A 15,598-nucleotide genomic window follows, 5' to 3' on the forward strand; every position below is an offset into this window, starting at 1 on the left:
TTGCTCCATAAGAATTTGGCTGTAGTCTGTGTTTCTGGGACTGGTAGCGTTCAGGCATATCTGGAAGATAAACACTTGATCAGGTAGATCCTTGTGCATACTGCTCCCATCTAGTTCCGTCGTGTTCAGGGGCGTACATGCTTAGTGGAACCTACTATGTATGTTCTCAAAATGTCATCTTGTGTAGCTACTGCTAATGGGTCATGGGCCTTCAGTTGGGACTCATAACCTCTGTAGCATGTACTCTATCTGGCAAGCTATCCAACAGCTTCTCGACTTTTGACCTTTTCTAGTCTATTAGGAAGACAACCTTTTAGAAGCTGAAAGATTGTAAAATTACACGCTCCGAGTAGTTGGTTGTTGTTAGGGAATCGTAGGAGCCAGCTAGTTCAAGGTTGTAAATGCTGCCGACTGTTTAGACAATAGATTTAGTGAGATGGGCAGCAATATCCTTCAAATAAATGATTTCGAACATACTGTGCTCTAGTAATATGAATATATACAAACTTGAGAGTTTGCAACTGATTTAATTAGTCCAAACATTTCAGCAAACCAGCCTAATTGGTTTCAGAGATACATCAAATGAGCAGGGAGCCATACTATTGGCCTGAAAAAGACATGGGGTCCCCAACTGTCCTTTTCAGAATAAATGTAAAAGTTGCATGCATACCACAGATTTCCTAAGGCGCCCCCAGATCCGTAGACTGCAAGGGGACAAACAGAAGGGGTTATCAGCCCCCACATGTGTCTAGCAGCATACACTTCCAGAGTAAATTATGAAAATGGAGCTGTTCCCATTCCACAGCCAAACCCATCACTCTCAAGGGGCACAGTGAGCTGGTTTGATATTTTCAGAGGAAATAGTCAACACACAATCAATCATCTTCATTCTTCTTTTAGCCAACTGGGGGAGTCCTAAAGTTTTAAAGATTTTGTATTTTTTGGCATCATCCATATGCATAGGTGCAACACCATGACATTAGGCCTGTAAAATGGTGCCTTCGCAAAGAAATATGGTGTACTTGTCCTATTTAAGAAGGACAGCATTTTGATAATCTGTTGAAAGGAAATCAGCCTGCTCACACAACCTTATACTCAAAGAAACGCTTCTAAATATTCAGCATGTGCTAACTTCCAAGGTTCAGCTTCTCATAATAAAACGGGGGAAGTTTCCTAGTTGTTGAGGCAGCATGGATGAGTGGCTGTTCTATATGTGTGAGCTATGACAGTGTACCTGGAAACAGTGATTCAGCATTCATGAATCTACAATGAGTACTGTACTCCTAGTCCATTGCCCCCTTTCCTCCATACTCGTTATACCTCATCCCATTGGGATGTGTGATGAATCCCATGGATCCCTCACTAAACCCCTGCCTTAAGTCTGCCAGGTGGCCAGGGAAAGGCAGGTGCTGACTGATCCTGACCTTGGGGTTGGTGTACAGCAGGAGCATCCCTTGGGAGGAGACAGGGCCCAGGGTGGTGAGGAGATCCCGTGGGATGAGACACTATTTGTCTTTTAAAATTGACAACCTTTTTTAGATGCCAAAGCATGTAATTTCCTATTGTCAGTATTATGTATCTGAACCACATATAAAATCTGTGACTATGGGCATAAGTGACACAAAACCTTAACAAACCCTAAGAACAGAATGACCATTCAAAGCACTTAAGGATAAAAGCCACCCTTACTCCCAAAGGCATAATGGGGTGAATTTAGAAATATCGCCTTAAATAAACAGTCTTCCTCCTTATCAATTAATTCTGCTGGTTCACCCCTGAATACCTTTAAGCGAAGTAAATGTACCCTTAAAACCAAGCAGTTGTCAAAAAGACCTACAGTTGTTGACAAGGACTACATGTCCCATAATCCTACAGGTACTGGGGCGAGGAAGAGGGCTGAAGTGGCATGTTGCAGTAGTAGTCAGGCAATTATGTCTGATAGCCCACATCTCAGGGACGCTCAGAGGTTTAAAATGCCCCCACAGGTACAGGCAATTAGAAGGAGCTGGACCTGAGGCCTATATAGCAGTGGCAGAAGTAGAAGGAATTAGGCAAAGTGTTGGCAATCCTTGCAGATGTGGGAGAACCGAAGAGACGCAAGGACTTTGCTGCAGCAGATTTCTCCTGTTTGTCCTGCAAGGGTCCTGTTCCCCCTCCCCCAAAGTCTGATGTGCGGAGGTTGCACAGCGGAAGACGTGAAGGAAGACTGCCTTTCCCCATGTGAGCCTAATTGCAGAGATTGCGCAGCAGGAAGCTCGGACACTGGCGAGAAGTTGCTGTGAACCACATATAAAATCTGTGACTACGGGCATAAGTGACACAAAACCTTAACAAACCCTAAGAACAGAATGACCATTCAAAGCACTTAAGGATAAAAGCCACCCTTACTCCCAAAGGCATAATGGGGTGAATTTAGAAATATCGCCTTAAATAAACAGTCTTCCTCCTTATCAATTAATTCTGCTGGTTCACCCCTGAATACCTTTAAGGGAAGTAAATGTACCCTTAAAACCAAGCAGTTGTCAAAAAGACCTACAGTTGTTGACAAGGACTACATGTCCCATAATCCTACAGGTACTGGGGCGAGGAAGAGGGCTGAAGTGGCATGTTGCAGTAGTAGTCAGGCAATTATGTCTGATAGCCCACATCCTAGGGAAGCTCAGTGGTTTAAAATGCCCCCACAGGTACAGGCAATTAGAAGGAGCTGGAACTGAGGCCTATGTAGCAGTGGCAGAAGTAGAAGGAATTAGGCAAAGTGTTGGCAATCCTTGCAGACTGCCTTTCCCCATGTGAGCCTAATTGCAGAGATTGCGCAGCAGGAAGCTCGGACACTGTGGCGAGAAGTTGCTGTGAAGCCGAGAGGGTCAGGAGCTAAAGAGTCTCCTTCATTACATGGCCGGACCGGAGACACCTTCAGCGAGGTTGGGTGAGGGTCCCAAGTGAAGCTAGAAGTTGTGCCAGCAACAGTATCCAGCTAAATAATCACTCGCGTAAAAACAGAAGTAAACTAAAGTAGTGGGCCAGTGGCATAGCACAACATTTGGGGGCCCCCCTGTGAGCTATGCTGAGGGGGGCGCCCTCCCCACTGCTAGGAAGGGTCGCGCCACACTCTGGGTGGGCCTAGATTACCACGCTTGCGCAATCTGCAAAAACGTGCTGCTGTAGGGATACGCTTCACACTGCACTAGGAGAAATATCCATGTGTTTTAATGCATTATACAGCAACTTTCCAAGAAAAATTGGCTAAAGAGCCTGAACGTTTCCAATTGTTTTGTAGGGTAACACCAATCCAAATATCCAACAAATGCAAATTACCAACAGTGCACAGGAACATTAATACGGTAATTTAATGCTTTGCTATTAAAAACGCCATGTCACAATGAAAACATGTCCAACTGGCTGCACAATGTAGACCAGTCTAGACACGTAATAACACACTGCAGTACAGCTTGCCAGGCCACATTTAGACATACCTGGGCTGGTTGCACTAAAATGCCAGTTGAAGCACTAACACTTATGGTTATTTTATCACAGATGCCCAGAAAAATATACAATGCCACAGTAAGAAACGGCTAGACTGGCAGTACTCAAATGCCAGTCTAGCCAGGTAATTACATTTAGCAGCAGTGATTTATCAGAGATGCCCAGTCAAGCCTAACTAAGAAATGACTAGAATGGCTGCACCAAAATGCCTCTCTAGCCACTAATACCACCTATCATGCATGCTTAGCCTGGAAATGGATGACCATTAGGATTTATCACACAATCCCCGCCCCACCCCAGCCCCCACACATCCCCTCTCCCTCACCCAGTTCCCCAACAGCCAAAATGTACTCCTCGGCCCAGAATTACCTCCATGTCCCTCTTCCTTGCCTCAGTGCTTACATTTGAGGCACCTTGTCTCATAGGTACATACTGGGATGAGGACGAGTGGGACTAGGTGTAATGAAGATTACAGGCAACTAAGCCAGGCATTCCCTCCATGTCCCTCTACCTCATCCCAGTATTTGTGTATGAGGCAAGGTGCCTCATACACAAGTACATGGACGAGGAATAATAGGGCTAGGAGTAATGAAGATTACAATAAGTAATCAAGGCATTGAACACAAGCAGTGGCGTACCACCATTGAGCTGACTGGGCTTTAGCCCACCCCACATCCCACATTTTTGGGCTATGTTGACTCAACTTGGCTGACCTACAGAGCCGTTGCCGGACAGAACAGGACACAAATGTTAAACGGGGTCTGGTTTGCGCTGTTAACAAAGGCCCGCCAATTACCAACAGAGAGCATAACACTGTTAGTACCTGCATTCAAATGCTTAATTTTTTAGGCAATTGAAATTGTGATGTGGGTTTAGTACTTGCATGCCAGGGGAGTGATTTGAAGGGTAGTGAGGGGACAAGAGACTGCTCGTTCTCACAGCAGTCCATAAGTGGGTGCTTTTAGACTTAAAGGAGAGTTAACTGCTTTTAACATTGAAGCTGACTAGAATACTCTCATTAGAATGCGTAAAGTAGTTAGAATCCCCCATACAAATACATTTGCCCCTTCTTCACCAACCAGAAAGTTAGCACCTCTCCCAACATTTGAAGGGTTAGCCCTGTCGAAATGTAGATTTCGTTGTGCCCCTGAATACAAGCGCACACACACCATTCACCATATACACAATCAGGCACACCCAGCACCCATACATATAAGTGTAAGGAGCTCATGGTGACAACAGTAAAGACAGACAAGTGATCACAGTTGAAGGGTGTTTGTTTATTAAACTAAGTGCAGGGTGTAAAAACGCCTAACCTAAATCTAAGGTGGGAGCAAGCGTCAACGATCAAATGAAAAATAAGGCTGTCCTTGTGGCGTCTTGTCAAAGTAAAAGGCCTATACTAAAAATAAAAAATAAAAGATGGTCAATTTCTTTCAACTAATTACAGAAAGCATATGGGATAGGATTTTCAAATAAAGGAAAATGTGTTCACAAATAATAAGTCAGGATGTGATTGCCTTGAGGTCTTCGTGCCCCACGTTTTTAGCACGGGACAAGTTGGGACTTTGGAACACAGCACACTCAAGACTTCCCAGTACGAGCAAACAGTTCTGTAATAGCTATCAAGTTCTTCGATGGTTATGTTTCTTTTCAATAAAAGCCTCTTGCCTTCGAGGGCCTGATGTTCTCAACAAAAAAACACAGTTTTATTCCAGGATTACTTTAGGTGATGGCTTCACGCCTGGGGCTCCCTCTTCTGGGCGCAAAACCCTCACAAGTCGTATTCAACAAATTAACCAAACAGTTCCTTTCTTAGTGAACTTTGGGTGATGACTTTCCACCCCTGGATCTCTCTCAGCTGAGCTCGGACTCTTGCTTTCACAAATCTTAATGTCTTTTCAAATAATGCAGTGTGAAATTCCCTCGATTTGTTTCACTCTTGCCAACTCTCGTAACACGCTGTTCACGTGCTCAGTACATCTAGAGGCATTCATTCCCCTCAGTTTCCCAATCATCTGTCGTTAAAAGACTTTCAACGGTACAGAGGATTTTACAAGACCCCTGTATAACCACTTTGACCTCTTCTCGCCTTTTCCCAAGGCTTTCTAAATTATTATTATTATTACACATTTAGGTGTGCACCCTTTTACCATACATGCCCACACGCACACCCAGCCACCCATACATTTAAGTGTGTACCCTGTCACCATACACTCACACAGGCACACCTAGGCAGCCAACCATACATCATGCACTCACACATTAATTCACATTACATTACATACATATATAGATATAACCACACACTTACATGCACACATACACATTTAAATAAAATACATTTTCTTACCTTTAATATGTTAGTCCAGGGAACAAGGCCTTCAGCTACCTGCAGCAGCCAGGAAAGCCTGTTACTATAATCTGCAGAGGATCTTGAGGCCTCTAAGTCATAAGGCGGAGGGGAGCTCTATTACTTCAAAAATAAATGTATTTTATTTTAAGTCATAGGGCTCCCTTTACCCCATGACATGGAGTCATCCGAAAACAATTTCATTTTTTTTGTTGGTGAATTCTTTTTTTGTTTTGTTGTTGAGGGGCCCCCTCCCAGGACATTTACTGGCAGGGCCGCCACGCGCACCGAATGTCTGTGGGGGCCCAAGCTACGCCAGTGTAGTGAGCGGTTAACAATGTGACTTGTGATGTATCACTCACGTGTGATCAGGTATTCTCTCTCTTCACTCGCGTAACGAGAAATCGCGATGAAACACAATTGTTGAACTTAAACTTGTAAAATCACACAAAGGAGTGGTTGTGTGTGTGCCTAATAAATATTCTAGGAGGAAGGGTGACCTCTGAATCTTTTATTAAGACAGTCAACAATTCTAATAAGAGAAGCCAAGCATTAAAACATTCTAAGTACAAGTTGGAGAAAGCAAGTTTTGCCCATGCCAAAAGTGAACAAGGTGTTTCCCCAATTAAGACTGAAACCACCCTTTCCCAGTGGCAGAGAAAAGTTTAAATATTACTGTGAGCCAAAAAGAACATCAGCATTGCCTAACATCAAAGTGTGCAAGCATTACCTGAAGCCAAGAGAGGGACAACAAAGCTTCTGGTTAATCTTTCTGGCTAACAGTAGACAGAGGGACAAAGGCGAGGTTGGGGAAGAGAAACTTGCTACTTATAATTATTCTTTGGAATTGATACAGCCTGAATTGCCAAAGCCAATAGGAAGAAGAGACAAGTGTGTCCTAAAGGCAATTCTAGGTAGTTGCCGGCAGACAAGCGAGGCAAAAAGGCTGCCCCTCTGGAAAAGGAATATTCAGAGGAAGAGTGCCTCGCTTACTTGAAGGTGCTGAAGTACCCTAAAAGTGAATCTAGTCATAGTTTTCAGTCACAAAGCGCTGAAGCTGTGGTGGTATATTTGATTGTCATTAGATTTGAGTCTTCGGTAGCACAAATGAAGTTGAACAACTATGAGGCAGAGGAGAAGACCCTCATGGTGTACTCTTGTGGAAGTTGCTCAAGGTTTAGTGTTGCTGAAGTAGAAGTTCTGTGATGCTATACTGACAAAGATACCTACCGTGACTCCTAATCCTGTAAAGAATAAAGAAAGACATGCTGAGTGTTAACCAAGAACTGTGTTTCATGAACATTTGCATAAGTGGTACTTACTTTAACCTAACAAAGAACTGTGGGGTTTCTTCTTGGACAACTGGAAGTTGTAGCAAAGCATTGTAGCTGGGAATGACATTGATGCTATTTTGATCACGTGGAAAGTCTTGTCTCACCAAGAATAGAAGCTTTTTTCTGTTGTTAGAACTTTGGTTAACAGAACTTTACTTTAACATTGAAGGATCACAGAACTTAACTAAGACTGTATTACAATTACGGATTTCCTGGTTTCTTTTTGTTGAACATTGGAGTTGCAGTTTCCTTGAGATCTGGGGAAGGGGAGTTTGCCCAGGTTGCCAAGAAAGACTGAAATATTATTTTGATGTTACTTTGAATTGCCATATATTTCTTTATGTATTTGATATTTAAGTGGAAGAGCCAGATATTCTATGTTAGAGTGTTTTTCCTTTAGAATTGATAGGCAGGGAAATCCTCGTCAGAGTTTGGCTAGTGAGGCGTTTGATAACATTTCCGATTTAATAAAATGGTGTATGTTGGAAAATCCTCCATTAGTTGTCTGCCTCGCATTTCTGACCCCTCACAGATGGGACCAGAGTCTTTCTTTTGTACTGCATAAAAAAAAGCATCCCCTTTAAAAGGACCGCACACAGGGCGTGCCTGGGTGCCTGCCCATGCTGACTCAGGCTCCATGGCAGTCCTTTTTTACCCATTCGTCGGCTACAGCGTAAAAAACAGATTTTGCGGGGATGGACGCATGGAGGAAAGAGGACTATGGACTAGGAGTACAGTAGTCGCTACAGTGATTAACTGTTTCTTAATCCTTTGTCCTGTCCCCTTTCCTCCATACTGATGGGAGATTTCATAGCATGACAAGCTCAAGGGTGGAGGTAGTCGAACTAGTAACTAACAAGTTTCTCAAGACTGCCTGACCAAATCTGGCGCCAACTTTGGAACTGGTATCCAAACAATGTTTGCAAAAGGCTGACAGCAGGCACTTAATGGCAGCTGTGAGGGGTCAGCAACGCGAAGCGAACCACTTTTTGATGATGGTTCAAAACATGCCATTTTATTAAAATAACAATTATATCAAAATGCCTCACTATCCCTTCTCTAATGAGGATTTCCCTGCCTAACAAAACTAAAGAGAAACACTAACATAAGATGTCTGGCCCTCACGCTAAACATCAAATACAAAAGAAAACATATGGCAATTTAATTAACAACAATGATGTTCAGTTTCTTGATAACCTTTTAGTAACCTGGGTAAACTCCCTTCCCCAGGCTTCAGGATGTATTCAGTTTCAATGTTCATCAAAATAAGTATGGACATCCACATAAATGGCTAGGTCTCAATTTAGTTCTTGAAGTCTCAATGGTAAGGTAAGGTTTGTTAACCAAAGTTCCAACAACAACAAAGTTCTTCTTCTTGGTGAAATAAAGACTTTCCACTTTCTCAGAATCGCACCAATGGTTTTCCCAGCCACGATGCGTTGCCACACCTCCAGTTCTCCAAAAAGACTTTGTACAGTTCAAAAGGAATAAAACGTCTAGAAATGTTAAGAAAACATCAGTCTTGGCTAACAATTATGTCTCTTTTCAAGATTAGAATTCACAATAGGTAAATCTGTCAGGATGACTTCACAGTGCTGCTGCTTCTACTTTAACAACTTCATATCTACTGTACTATGAGGACATTCTCCTTGGCCTCCTAGCACTCCACTTCATTTGTACTACTGCAATCTTGCAACACTGACAACCAGACCACCACAGCTTCAGTATTTAGTAAAAAACAGGAGTATTAGGGAAAGTCTCTTAGCGCCTTGGACTGATGAATTTTGTGCTGCCCGTCGTTCTTGAAATAACCAGGATGTTGTACCCCCTCCTTCTTAAATAGTTTGTTGGTACTTCAATAGTTGCGCCAGGCACATTTATTTAAAACCCTTAGGTTAACACGTGTTTCGGCCTCCTGGCCTTTTTTCAAAACAGGATATACATTAAATCATTTTATATGTAACAGTCATGTGTGCGTGTTGGACAGAGAAAAAGGGGGTTGGCATAGTGTAGGATTCAAAGGAAAAGAGAAAAACAAAATCAAATAGTTTATTAGTTGCTGTTAACTTATTTGTCTTCCAATTACTCAATTCTGACATTGCATTAACTGTTGGGTTTTACTCACCATAGTGACTGTTAACATGGGACATCATTTTGATGCGTTCTCGTGCATAACTTTCCAATCAGGGGTTAATCCCTTCTTTCTACAATGTAAATATCATTTGGTAAACCTTTTGTTCATGTTACCTATTAAGTAATCTTAGTTATCCCTTTAATTAAACATTGCTGTATTGCTCCATGTAACAGGTTAAGTTTTTACCATGATTGACTATTAAGTAAATTATGCTGTGATTACCTAAAATTCACCCATGTTTGTTGTTACCATTGTTTATGCCGCAAGTTTTACACCATTCTAATACCCATCGCTGGCGGGCTACATACAGCCGCTTCTAAAATCTCAACCTAGTGTAATTAAAGTTTGCACGTATTTAACTCCAGGTTTCCCATTCAAGGATTCACGACTGCGTCTCCTACTTCCCTTAAGATTCTTACTTAGCACATACTTTACATTTCTCTTTACGCGAGTGAAGAGAGAGAATACCTGTATATTATAATCCCAATTGGTTCAAGATTTCCCCAGTTGGTGCTTATCATAGCATAAGACCATCAAGAAACTTGCCTGTGTTTCATGGAGTTAATCTGCCTCGTGGCAGCGTTCCGTATGAGCAACCGTGGCCGCCATTTTGGAAAAGCTTATATACATGCGATTTGGCCAAATCCCACCCATCTCTTGGATTACTAATCCATCTGTAAAGTAATCCATAATTCCTTTCTCAGAAAAGCAAGGACCCAATCCTTAGTCTTGATATTTATCATAGCTGAATAGCTTGGATTCTCCACTTGTACTTTTTTTTTTGTTGAGTTCAAGTCTAGACTGTATAATGTAACAAGTATCATTGATCTAAATCAAATTAGGAAATTAATTAGTCCAAATCAAAGTGCCAATATGTACATAGCCATAACATTGTGCTCTGAATTTTCAATATGTTGTTGCGCCCATCGCTTGGATCACTGATTAGCCTGTAAAGTAATCCATGATTCGTATTTTAAGAATAGTCCAGAGCCTATTCTAAGCCTTAGTATTTGTCAGAGCTCTATCGCTTGCATTCACCTCTTGTAGTTCTTCTTTCATTTAGTTCAATTGAAGACAATGTGGTTTAATAACCAGTATGAACAGATCTAAATCAATTTAGGGAATAAGTTCTGTCCAATTGAAGGTCCCAATATATAATCTGTCGTGTTATCAATATTGAAAAATGTTGTTCTAGTCCTCACATGTAATGTCTTTTATTGGCACGTTGTCGGAAGAGGCTGCTAGTGTGGGCATGTGTGTCCTGTTGTTGCTTGTTGGCAGTGCGGCTTGACACGTTTTTGATGCGATCCCACAAGGTTTGCTGTGTGCTGGTGCACGTTTGCTGAGGGTCCTTTCCTCGGACCGCTGTACTGTTGCAGTGTTGGTGGTTTGTTGGCAGACTGCCTGCCGGGCGCTGCCCACCCGGACCCCGGACTGTGGACCAGGGGCTGCAGATATCGGGTGCAGCATCGGGCGGAGAGGATTTCTGCAGGTGAGTGTGGACGTGGCGGCGGGTGTGTGTCGTGGCTTGCTTGGCTGTTGGCAGAGCTGATTCTCCGCTGTTTTTTTCTAGCACATAACCCGGCGCCTCCTCCTGTCGTCGTGCGCTCTGCCACTCGCCCCCACCTGGGGGCAGCTATTGAAAATGTATAAGGGAGCCCTGGGAAATTTTGTGAGATCTTTTTTGAGAAAGTATATGTTGATCAAATGAAAGATACCATGAGCAAATGGTATGCTGCTTCTATGAGGAGTAGTAATAGCACTGCATGCAATTCTTTAATTAAAATAATAAACCACATTTTAAATTAAACTAAAGTGCTGTGGGCTACGAAGTGAGGTGCTAGGAAAAGGTAAAGGTAAACAACCCCGCAGGCCAGTGCATGCTACTAAAAACACTCATGGCCCCAAAAGAAAAAGGGGCAAGAAGGATACCAAGGAAGATATGACCCAGCAAACAGATAATGGGTTTCTTCACCAGCATAAGATCAGCAACAGTAAATAAGGAAACGGATAAAAACACAGATCAACATGTAGAGCCGGTAAATTCGCAAACACAAGTCAACAAAGGAGAGACACAAACAGTATTGGAGGGTGAACAATCGCCTTTTAATGAAGGCTCACTCGATAACAACGGGTCACTTTTGGCCCTATGAGTAAAAGTGGGATGGAAATCCATGGAGCTTGGCCTACAGAGAAACAGCAGAGAGTCCCAATGTTCTAATCTATCGGCAAGTCCCAATATGGACCTTTTGGCTACATCAATGGCGAACAAAGATTTTGGTGCTGACGGATTGGCTATAGATAAGAGGGATAGTGACAGGTGGCAGTTCACCTCTGACAATGCTATGCAAGCCATGATAGAGGCATTGACGGAGAAAGTGGAAGCGCTTTTTGCCCTATGTTCGGTTATGGCATCTGATCAGCAAAGACTTTACTCTCTTACTACGAAGCAGATCTTACTAAATATCCCGGGAAGATCCCCACATTTTCAGTCTATTGTACCTGGCAAGGTTAAACAGCAAACGCATAAAACGATAGACAGAACAGAGGGGCAACCCTATAATATATCTAAAAAAGGCAAGTTGCCCTTCTCCACATGCAGTAGCAAAACCTGACATTATTACGATCCTGGACAAAACTAACAATAAATGGCAATCCAAAGATTCAGTGAACATTGCGGCAGAGACAGAGGAGGATGCCATAGATGCTTTATGTGCACAACTCTTTGATGGAAGCGGTTACATCTGAAAGCAAAAAGGACACACAACAAACAGTTGCACAGCCCATCACTCAAATTAAGCAGAGAGAAAACAAGGAAAGCAGTGTCACTGGTCGACATAGTACAATTACAGCCCAGACTTTGGAATCAGGCCAAAGAGAATTTACTAAGACACCATGATGGTACCAGAAGATCTGTGGTATTAAATGGGCCTTTAGATAAAAATGGGTCCAGTACCAAGCTCCTGAAACAGGGAACTCTAATAAACCACAAACACTGATGACAAGCTGGGGGAAACAAGGAAACACAGATCCTCCCGATGTAGGCTTGAAGAGGTACCATGAGGCTGGATTGAGAGATGAGGAGAGGACTACCATACAACAAAAAGATCATAATCAAGGTGTATTGGTGTTCCATCCCTCTGGCCCCACAAATGTTAGTCCACAAATTTGTGATGTGAACTATAAGTCAATATTACTGAGTGTCCAGGGATTTACATCTGGGCCCTTAAACACAAATAAAGTGCCCTTTTAAATATGATAAGGAGTCTCTGGGCATGTCAATTAGGCTTGATGAGATTGATACCACGGACGCAAGCCCTTTCTTGAATAGAACAGCGCTGTTGCATTTATGGTCGACCATTCCAAAGGCATGGTCTAGTAAAAAATGTTATTGTCCCTACGGGTCAGCCATGTTTTTTTAAGCCTAAGTGGCTCGATTTTAGAAAACGTTCCTATGGACCTTACCCGAGTTTTCGTCCATTAAACGCATGCGAAAACAAGCACCAGGGAGCCGCCATTTTCTGATTATCCTATCTTTTCACCCCATCGCCCTGGCTGACCTGCTTTTGCGGCACTAAATCAATTCCCCCGCCCCTGAGCCTGTCATCAGCAGACTCGTACCGCCCATTTCCCAACGCCAAAGCACGTCTCGTGTCAACATTCGCTGCGATTCAGCTAATGACATGTCGCCATGGAAATGGCAGGACGCCTCTTTCCTCAATAAGTATAAACAGACTGTTTCACAACACACAGCAGCAGATTTTCGATTCCATTCCTCTCTCTGTGTTACTTTGAGTATTCTGTGACTCGTTTCTGTGCTCTGGTCAGCTACCTTCGCTGCTTGTAGCCCGTGTGAACAGATACCAGTACCACCGCTATAAATTATTTTAGTTTGTTTAACACACAATGGCTACAATAATGCCCTACATGTACGAGCCCGAGTATACCGAGAAGGAACTACTGGAAAGGGAAGCACGCGAAAACGATGGGGATTCGGATGGCAGTTGGCAGGACGAATCAACAGATGAAGAGCCTTGGCCTAGTTGAATGGACGGCGTCTCCACCTGGTGCACATGCAATCGGTGCGAGCTAATGCCAACTGAGGAGGAGAACTGCTGCTGCCGAGAAAACTCGGGATGCCTGGCCTACATTTCGGAAGGCGAGCCACGACCGCAATGCATCACCGAGCTGCCAGACTTCAGGGCAGCCTGCCTCACACGGCCGTGTTGAGAATAATGATGGTGCTTATGCACGAACTTCGCGCAACTGTTCGTCCTCGTAATCCGAGTAACGAGTAAGTATACTCTGCTTGTCATGCCACTCCTATTTCATGTTCTTCTACTATATCCAAAATTACATCTACATATCATTGTAACGCATGTAAGTCGTTCAATAGTGTGCATTGTCTAGATAGCATTTGTCCGTGCAGAATGCCATTAGTTACAAGAATTGACATTGACAACAAACGTGTATTAAACTTATCTTGGTCATTTAAAAACAGTTTGTTTCATTCCTTTTCACAGGTGGTACAGGCTGGTGGCCTATCGTTCCTTTACATGGTGGCTCCACGGGAGGCTTGGGCACCGCGTTCGAAGAGTGATACCCGCCTGTGCCATTCGTGCCATTAGAGAAACGTTCCCGATTGACAGCGGTCAGTACAGGGGATTTTCTCTCGCTGTGCTGCAACCTGAACTGTACAATGTTTAAAGTCTTGTATTTTTGTGTCATCAAAATAAGATACAAAATAAAACACCACATATATTTTAACAACGGTTGTTTCGATTTTTTAAATGAATCAAGTGTGTCTCCATTCAAGGATGGACGTCAGACATCTGTGCTCCAAATGGGTGAAGGTCTGGTCGCTGTGAAGCAGGGTGGTCACTATCTATCTAAGCTAACATAACATATTCTCGATAATGCATGCACTAAATAACACTTGTTCAAAGTCTTTCAGTGGGTTATGTCTCTATAAAAGTCACACATATGTCTATACTAACAATTACCATTGGATTATACAGGCCTTGGGTCTTGACCACTATAATACACCGGTTGAAGTGTGGGTCTGTGCTCACAAGAATCTCCGGTATGTGGCATTTGTTATTGATAAGCAACGATATGCTATCATTGATTTAAAGACGATATACTATATATTGATATAAAGGCGGTTCTCGCCAGTGGATGCGCGCTGTCAGGGGCGCGAAAGGCCAAGGTGCCAAACTACATGTACACTTCAAAAGGTGTCTCACGCCAAGGGGCCATCGGTCACATGGCCTCCTCAGACCCCGTGTCTCCAGCCAGGCCTCCCCTTGAAGCAGGCCACCCCCCCTGCAATCCACATAAGTGTGTCTCCATTCAGCAGTCTTCCTGTGCCTTATCTGCACGCCCGAGGCCCATCCATCCCACCCACCCTCTATCAAAGGCGGATCGCGCCAGTGGATGCGCGCTGTCAGGGGCGCGAAAGGCCAAGGTGCCAAACTACATGTACACTTCAAAAGGTGTCCCACGCCAAGGGGCCATCGGTCATATGGCCTCCTCAGACCCCGTGTCTCCAGCCAGGCCTCCCCTTGAAGCAGGCCGCCCCCCTAAGACCACGACATACATACGTCATTCATTCACAAACACACCCCTGTTTCTAATACTTTATAAACCACTTGATATGTCTCATGAGAACATCTTTGTGCTTTGCAAGTCAACTCCTGAACGTGTTACCTGGCAACCACTGAGATCTACGCTAATCTGCTCGTCGTTGTGCTATCCGTGAACTTCTGTGACCGCTTAGAGGAAACCCATCAGTGTGCTACCTGTGGCCACCCACCTATTCTCCTGCAACATACTGCTCTGCTTGCTGAATCCAACTGTTTGTTGGTCATGGTAAGGCCATGTATCCTAGTCATATTTCTCAGATTTTTAAATTTCTATCTATTTGCGAGTTGAATACACAATAGTGCTAGGTTCATTGGTCTCATTGCTATCGATTTGAGTTTCCATTGCTATGCTATCAATAGATCTATTTATTTTCATCTGTGTCTATTGTCATCGAATTGCACCCTTCGGGGGTCCAGTCTATAATGTAAGCATGTTTCCTTCTCGTGCAATACAGAACATCCAAGGGATGAGTCACATGTTCAATTTTTAGTCACATCATTTATACATTTCTGCAACCTATGCAAATACTAAGACGCACATAATGAACTGGTATAGTTCCTGCGACCAAAACAAACCTTGCATTGATCATTGTATGATTCATTTACTTTTGTATCAAATCTTTATTCTTGAAGATTGTATAATAATGTC

General features: G+C 43.2%; 1 protein-coding gene across 5 annotated transcripts in view; it reads right to left on the minus strand.

The window, feature by feature from the left end:
- Positions 1 to 15,598, minus strand: part of REM2 (RRAD and GEM like GTPase 2) — a 667,248-nt gene that overhangs the window by 260,044 nt on the left and 391,606 nt on the right. The window lies entirely within an intron of this gene.

Source organism: Ambystoma mexicanum, chromosome 13 (genome assembly GCF_040938575.1).
Source record: "Ambystoma mexicanum isolate Mex_15411 chromosome 13, UKY_AmexF1_1, whole genome shotgun sequence".
Lineage (NCBI taxonomy): Eukaryota > Metazoa > Chordata > Amphibia > Caudata > Ambystomatidae > Ambystoma > Ambystoma mexicanum.